The 7,827-nt window shown below is 41.8% G+C and overlaps 1 long non-coding RNA gene across 2 annotated transcripts; it reads left to right on the top strand.

Annotated features, from left to right (window-relative positions):
- The first annotated feature begins 748 nt into the window (after positions 1–748).
- On the top strand, positions 749–7,523 carry LOC139756663 (uncharacterized). 2 transcript variants are annotated; one of them, XR_011714405.1, is made up of 3 exons: positions 749–964; positions 5,559–5,659; positions 7,482–7,523. It is a non-coding gene; the product is annotated as an uncharacterized lncRNA (long non-coding RNA). The 2 variants fall into 2 exon arrangements; XR_011714406.1 differs by having other exon boundaries at positions 5,559–5,704.
- The last annotated feature ends 304 nt before the right edge of the window (positions 7,524–7,827 follow it).

Genomic DNA, 7,827 nt, shown 5'->3' with positions numbered 1-7,827 from the left:
GTATGTTTGAGGGCGCACGTTAGCGGACGCGCCATTCAAAACATACACACACAGTTGACCAGTTCGAGGCCAGTTCTGGTGCTTGAATCGACCAACACAGAAAATATCTGCAGTGTGTTATTCCTATGACAATATCATTTGTTTAATGGCTTTACTGTTTGATAATGGTTGACGAAACATATCCTGCCTGACCACGTCTACTGTTTGCAAAGCCTACAATGTGTTTTACCAGAATGAGCCAAATTATGTTATCTGGGTACTCAAGAAAGCCGCCATTCGACTTTGAAATAATTAACATTCTCATCTCGCGTAAAGCTTATCCCTCTTGGCCTTTCTACTGAAGAGGTCACAGTTACATAACGACGTAATGATATTTCACTCCATCATTGCTTTCTTTTCAGAATCTTACGTTCAAAATTACACTCATCATGACCGGACTTGCAAATGCCATTCAATATGCATCACTCCCTTCATGGTTTCGATTTTTTTTTTTTTTTTCTCCCAGTTTAGGTATCCGTCTGCATGTGTGAGCGTCTCCCTTACTGTCGAGGGACTGTATGACTGAAAGACAGAATTCCTCATTAAGCCAGTGTACAAATAACACGGTATTGTTCATGAACTGATAATGTACCTTTGTTCTCTCATGAGCTGGGTTGTAGTATCGCTTCGACCCAGTTGAGCCAAAATGGGGTAATCGCTGATTTAAGACGAGGTCTGAGTGACCATGTTGGGCTCATGTGGCAAGAGAGTTAGATGGAGTGACGGCACGTACTGGTTTAGAGAAAGGCTTTTCCATGTCTTCTCCATTATAGTGTTTTAATCTATTTTGAATCGCGCGCGCCATTGACCTAATGGTGGCCATCTGGTGGCCATCACAGGAACTAAACGTAAACGACGAGGGCCGGACAAATGGCTGACAAACCAATTTTCGCTCCGTTTATTTTTGCTGTTTTCGTCAATACCGGTAAGTCGTCAGTTACTGAACTTTGCAGTCAAATTGTCTGCGGAAATGTGCTACCTAACACGCTGGCCAAAGGGCATAATACGAGTCAGTTTTCATTCGTGAGACTAGAGTGTAATTGACTTTCTCGTAGACATGGCTTACGCCATAGACTTGTCCTGTGTCCAGACCTGCACCCTCGTATGGACGCAGTTTGTTTGGGCCTTGTGTTAGGACAGGCAAAGGTATGCTTATTATGACTCTAATCCAGCGTGGCTTTAAGTAGTTCACTGTCAAAAACTTGTTTTACAATTAAACAGTTAAACATAGTTATCAAAAGGCTATACACACACGCCCTTTTTATTTTTTTGCTCTGCCATACATTGATTTGTATGTCAAACAAAGAAACAGAGACGGAAAGATTTCTGTCATTTAGCATCGTTTTGGTTTGTTTAAACTCCCGAGTAGAGATTTTTACGAACTTAGATTTGACAGGAGTGTTACAAAAGTGTCTTGTGTCAATTAAACAATTTAAGGTACTCCAGCTTGGATACTTAACTGGCATTATCATTTTTCATCGTTTAATCTCTAACGTCGGTCTTTGCACTCATGGAATTTGAATTGTATTATGTGAACGTTAATCTATTTCTAGTATAGTGACCAGACATCTCAATTTCAGCAGGGTAGCTGTTCTACAATTGTACTCGTTGGTTTTTCTCTTATCTTACGTTGGATAGGAATCGCATTGGAAAAATAGCCTTTACATGCTTTTCTTAAGTACGTATTTAGCAATAGTAGAGTACGGGTATTTTTGTATAATTTTTCAGAAATTAATCTTTTTCTGAAATAATGTGTTTATGATGTGTCCCTATTCAGGTATTAGGTCCTGTTAGGAGGATAATTTTCTTTGGTGATGTCCGGATTTGCTCAAGTGCAAGATTGGGGACCACTAGTTTCCCAAAACCAATGAAATCCAAAGATAATTACGACAGATATACCTATAATACTGCAGGCGACTCGGTTGACTAATGGAATTTAATTTTTATTAGTAGCGTATTGCTCTTCCCGTATGCATGTTTAATAATTGCATGACCCCCCCCAACCCGTTGATGCGAAGCTGTAAATTCCATTGTGTAGTAGGTAAACGCCTGTTCAGTTTGGGCCATCATTAGTCAACTAGGTCTCCTTCAGCATTAGCAGGTGTATTTCGGAAGTCCCACTGCAATCCACTGTTCCGTTGCTTAGGGGGAGGAGGCCCGCTTCTACTGCACTCGTTGTGGATTTCGCTGGATCGTAAATCATACATCAGGAAAAGCAATAAACTCTTAATATCAACGTTAATATTCATAGTCGACCGGGCCTCGTACAGTATTAACATGTGTATTTCACTGACCCTTCCCGATGAAGTGACGTACAATGTACATCCCACCGAAAAGTCTCTACCGACATTACGTAACTTCGTATCTAACGACCTCGGCCCAAACAGACTAGCGCTTTCCGTTCACAGTAAACTAACATTACTTTTGCCTCATATGTTTATATATATTCCACGTCTCCATCGACCAGATAGTATGTACATAAAATGCATGTGAAGTTAGAATTTGCTCAAACACCTGAAAAAGGTGTTGAAGATTTCTCGTTTCGTGGTTTTGAAACTTTACGTTGACATTGGCAGTTGGTTGATTGGCCGAAGACCCAAATAATTTCAGCTCTCTGGCTTCTGAAGATGTATATGTGGTTTCATTATGACCGTGGTATCATAGTATGAATATATTTTCTTATGGCTAATCTCGAAAAATGTCCATTTTTATTGTTATGGTTATTGTTAGCTTGTTTGAAAATGTATTGATATATATATATATATATATATATATATATATATATATATATATATATATGTGTGTGTGTGTGTGTGTGTGTGTGTGTGTCAAGTGACAAGTGAAATGAACAAGTGAATGTGAATTGTACGAAGAGTTATTTGTAGTATTTTTATTCATTATTATGATTAACAGTTTCTATCCAGCATCATGAATCAGTGAATATTACCAATGACATCCATGTCATGTCACTCGTTTGCAAACCCATGCATTTTTTTTTCTTTTTAGTTATCTATTGAAGTTGAATATATCACCGAAACAAGTTCTCCAAGCATCGACTTGCCATCGTACATCGTTAGCGTTTTAAAAATGTGGGTTGTCCGAGACAGACCTCACACATGAGTCGGTACGCAGTTTCTTATTTGTGTAACTGTGTACGGACTGACCATTGGAGTCGTTTAGATTATCGAATAGGCTGTCAGTCATCATCTTTCCACTGTATTGTTGATGTGGTCGGGCCGAGGTGCCCATGGGTCGAGAACGAGTTAGACCTTGATGATATTATGTATGCATGTATGTATGTAATGATTAAGTATGCATTGACTATCAGAGTTGAACAATTTATCGAAAATGCTGTCATTTATCGCCTTATCAGACATCGTAATTTTAAAGATATGCGGGGCAAGGTGGACGTTGACCCGAACTGTTTTTTGTGTTTTTGTTTTCCAATTATGTTTTGAATAATGAAGTTGAATAAATCATGGAAAAAATTATCAATCATTGTTGGGTTCACGTGTCAGTCATTTCACTTGTCAGTGTATTGCGTGTGTGTGTGTGTGTGTGTGTACGTTGGGTGATAAATCATTAAACCGACTCGTTCAGTGACGTATCATCTCTTACCGGAAATTAAAGTAATGATAAGATCGGGGCCGAGATTAAACATGGCAGCAAACTATTACACATACATACAAGTGTCGAAAGTGTTTACGTGCGAAGCAGCCGTCTAGGGAGGAGGGTCCAACATATCCCTTTGAATTATTGGGCCGAAGTGATGCTGTAAACGACCAGTCGTATGGAGTAAAGAAATTTATTTTTAGTAGCATTATACAGGTTTTACGTATGTACATTTTTATGATGAATGATCCTCCGTAAGCCAAGAGGATTACGGGTGAAGTTGGGTTCTCCCCCCCAGACTTCGAAATCAAAGAGGATTGCAGTAGTGACAATGCACCTGTGATATCCTGTGGGAGACCCAGTGGACTAACGAATCCTCCTGAATTTTGGTGGATTTTGGTCGATTTCATTGCGGAGGATAAGAAACAACAACTGAATTTCAGAGGGAGGTATGGCATCGCCCACAACAAAATCCAAGGGTATTTAAGATACACCTGTAATGCAGTAGACTTTTCCAGTTAAGACACCTCAAAATGGTCAAAAATAGACACATTTTCTCGATCCTTTTTTTGACTCGCTTCATGTGCAAGTCCTGTCTTTCTACATCGATTTAAAAGCCGGATATAGAATCCGAACAGCGCCAGGTGAAGCTGTGATATCCGCCATCCACAGGACCGTTATTTTTCGAACGTGGCGCGAGGACGTTCTATATAAATGACATTTGCGACATAAAAGGCGTTTTCTAGTCTTCTAGGTGATTGACTTTTGACGAAAGTGATACCAGTGGATTCCTTAAACACTGAACTATTGATGTCGAGTGCTTTTACCCCATTGAATTCCATTCAGGTCCTTCCTTTACTTTTCGAGAACCTCAGATTTTGAAGTAGGTGTTGCACCTTGGTCTAAGAAACCCAATGATGCCTTTTTCTTCAAAATCTATCAATTAAAACGATTGTGTGCGTGAACGGATGTATTACAGGGAGGACCCCATAATTTGTTCTACATTTATTTGTTGGTTCTACGCCCTCTGGCTGGCCAAGGGCTCGAGTCCCATGGTTTATCGGCCTCTCCACATGACTTATATCCTATTGGAACAGGATCTTATACCTTTTACAACTATAAGTTTTGATACCCCTTGTCTACTATCAGTTTTCTGTGTTGCCTCGTAATATCATAACTGTTTTCTCTGTAGCAGAGTCGCCTCAACTGCCACAATCGCAAAGATTGTCATAAAGTGATTACTGTATATGAGTACATAGAGTAACTGGGATAAAAGAATACGTTGTTGTATGACAGATGACACTAGCGAGCCAAGTGCACTTAAGCAACACCCAAGAACATTACCGAAGCCATATTTATCAAGAGAGGTTGTGGTCGCACCTCGTAACCGACTCGGCTTAAGAAGACGCCCAGCCGTATATATATATATATATATATATATATATATATATATATATATATATATATATTGTCGGATATTTATGTGTCAGATTTGCACAAGAAAAGCCGCCACACTCCGAAAACCCGTATTCGCGTAGGTTAATTAGTTATGTAACTTTGCTGCAAAGAAGCAGATATGCGCTGTAAGCGGTGTAGTCGATGCAAGACACTGACTGTAAATGATATATGTACCGTCTCATTCTATATGTGGGTAAGATGTATGTACAGTTGAAAGGGTGTCTGGTCATTGCAATATATACGGCATACACAACCAGAAGTTTTCCACCCGTATGCCAACAATGCAAACAGACATCAACAATAGAATATCTACTGCTAAAATGCAGGAGATATGAACAATATAGAAGAAAATGTTTAAACTACCACATCAACCAAAACATTTCCTTTAACATCATTAATGTACTCGGGGATAACCCGAGTACTATTGACAAATTGATGGTCTTCCTCAGAAAAACAAAATTAATCAAGATGATATAAGGTGGTTCGCGGATTCTCCACTGTGGCGGAGTCTGCTTGGTGTGCGGCTCCTCCTACTTGGGCTGGTCGCATGGTGGGTGGACAAGTCCATTCATTAGGCGGTCGGCTGCGCCATGGTGTTGAGTCGGCGGACCTCCGATTAACTATATATTTTGTGTGCATGTCATGGTGGAAGCCTGTCCCTAACCTGTCGTATCTTCTCGCATTCTTGGGTAAAATGCAACCGTGGATACTGTGCCGACTGGGTGGTATTTGCCGCCACGTCTGCCCAATACCCACAAATCTTTTATTTCCTTTACTTATGTTTATTATAATTTATCTATTATTATGACATTAGAATTACATGTATTTACGAATGATATCAGTCATACATTAAATAGGGTTGCAGGCCTAATGACCTTCCTCATAGGTCGATGGCCGTAAAACCCAACAAAATCTTGGGTTGTGTTGAGTGACAGTATTGCGTTAAGGGTTCCGGGAAGTGTAGTGGTGGAGGAGGCTTCAGGGGACTAGAGAAGAGGTAAGGTACTGGTGAAACCTAATTTGCTGACACAAGTTTTGTGGTGGTGGAAAGGTGAGGATATGTGACCACAGATGACAGGTCGCCGGCTCGGTAGCTGCTTCGTGCTCCCGGCTCGGAGTTGAATGATGTATGCATAAACAAAGGTCTTATTTCTAGCCAGGTATGAGTAACATTTGGAGATTGATGGTTGTAACCAATGTAGAGTGAGTGGTGAACTATAGTTAGGTGTACTTAGTATAATTACCGCAGCTAGAAAATGTAGAAAACCTATGAACTCTGTAGACAGACACTTCGAGGTATATTACATTTCCTTTATAATCATGTACTTCTGGGGATGTTAGGTAAGATTTTCTTAGGCTACGGTCGGCTTTGCGGGGAGCTACTGCACTGGGTCGCAGTGAGGTAGGGTAGAATAAGCGGGTGAGTGGTTTCTTCTGTACTGGATCATGGTGACGTAGGGTAGGTTCGGTCAGCGGCGAAGCGGTGGCTACTATACTGGATCACGGTGGGGTGGCCCAGAAATGGGCGATGAGAGTTCCCGCTACTGCACTCGGTTATGGTGAGGTAGGATAGGGGCGGCTGGCCGGGGAGTGGCAGCTCGTCTGCTGGATCACGGTGAGGTAGGCTAGGGTCGGCTGGCCAGGGAGTGGCGTGGTAGCTCGTCTACTGGATCGCGTTAAGGTAGGCTAGGGTCGGCTGGCCAGGGAGTGGCGGCAGCTCTACTGGATCACGGTGAGGTAGGCTAGGGTCGGCTGGCCAGGGAGTGGCAGCATGTCTACTGGATCGCGGTGAGGTAGGCTAGGGTCGGCTGGCCAGGGAGCGGCAGCTTGTCTACTGGATCGCTATGAGGTAGCCTATGGTGAATCGGAGAGACGAGAGGTTGGTGCTCAGAGGTGGCATGATCACACCTCTTGATAATGTTTTCTCCATACGGGGCATCGCACATGAAGTTGCCCTGTTCTCAAACACTGTGGAGTGGAATAGAAGATGGGTGGAGAGCGGTAATCTTAGCCACTTAATATAAGTTATAAGTGTGTGTGAAAAGGAGTGGGACATGGCACCAATGATGAAGGATGCATAGAAAATGAGATATCTGCATCAGAGATTATTAGCAGCCAAAACCAACGTCTCTGTTCGCGGGTGACTATATAAGGGTATGGCTAAGTTTGGCTGACATTGAAGTAGGCAATATGTTTGGAAATATAGTAATCATTATTGTAACCACATTTTCTTATTAAAGATATGTATATTATGTAATAGCAATGAAATTAGGCTTATAACTATATAAATGTGATAATTAAAATAGAAATGTTCAATTTAGGCAATCGAGTGTCCATTCCTTGTGAACATGATTATATTTCATTGTTGGCAGAGAGAACATGAGCGACAGAGGTAAACCCCCTCCAGCGAACGTTTAGCGGCAGACGAATTTTGCACGACAAAGGAACACACCATCCTCATCCTCGCCAGGGCCGCTAGCGTCGCCATGTTGCTGCTGGAACTGCCCAGACACCGCTGCTCTCGCCGCCAAGAGCCAGGCATTGCTGGAGCTGCTACGGCATAGTTGTGTTGATGCTAAGAGCCAGACACTGGTTGTGTTGCTCAGGCATCACTGTTCTCACCGTAAGAAGGCAAGCACTACTGTACCAGCACCAGTGCTGATAGGATTCTCACACTAAAACTATATAGGTCATGTTTCTCTCATCGCCAGGTGTCCA

This window comes from Panulirus ornatus, chromosome 23, assembly GCF_036320965.1.
Source record: "Panulirus ornatus isolate Po-2019 chromosome 23, ASM3632096v1, whole genome shotgun sequence".
NCBI classification, from domain to species: Eukaryota; Metazoa; Arthropoda; class Malacostraca; order Decapoda; family Palinuridae; genus Panulirus; species Panulirus ornatus.
This window is presented reverse-complemented; position numbering and strand designations above follow the sequence as displayed.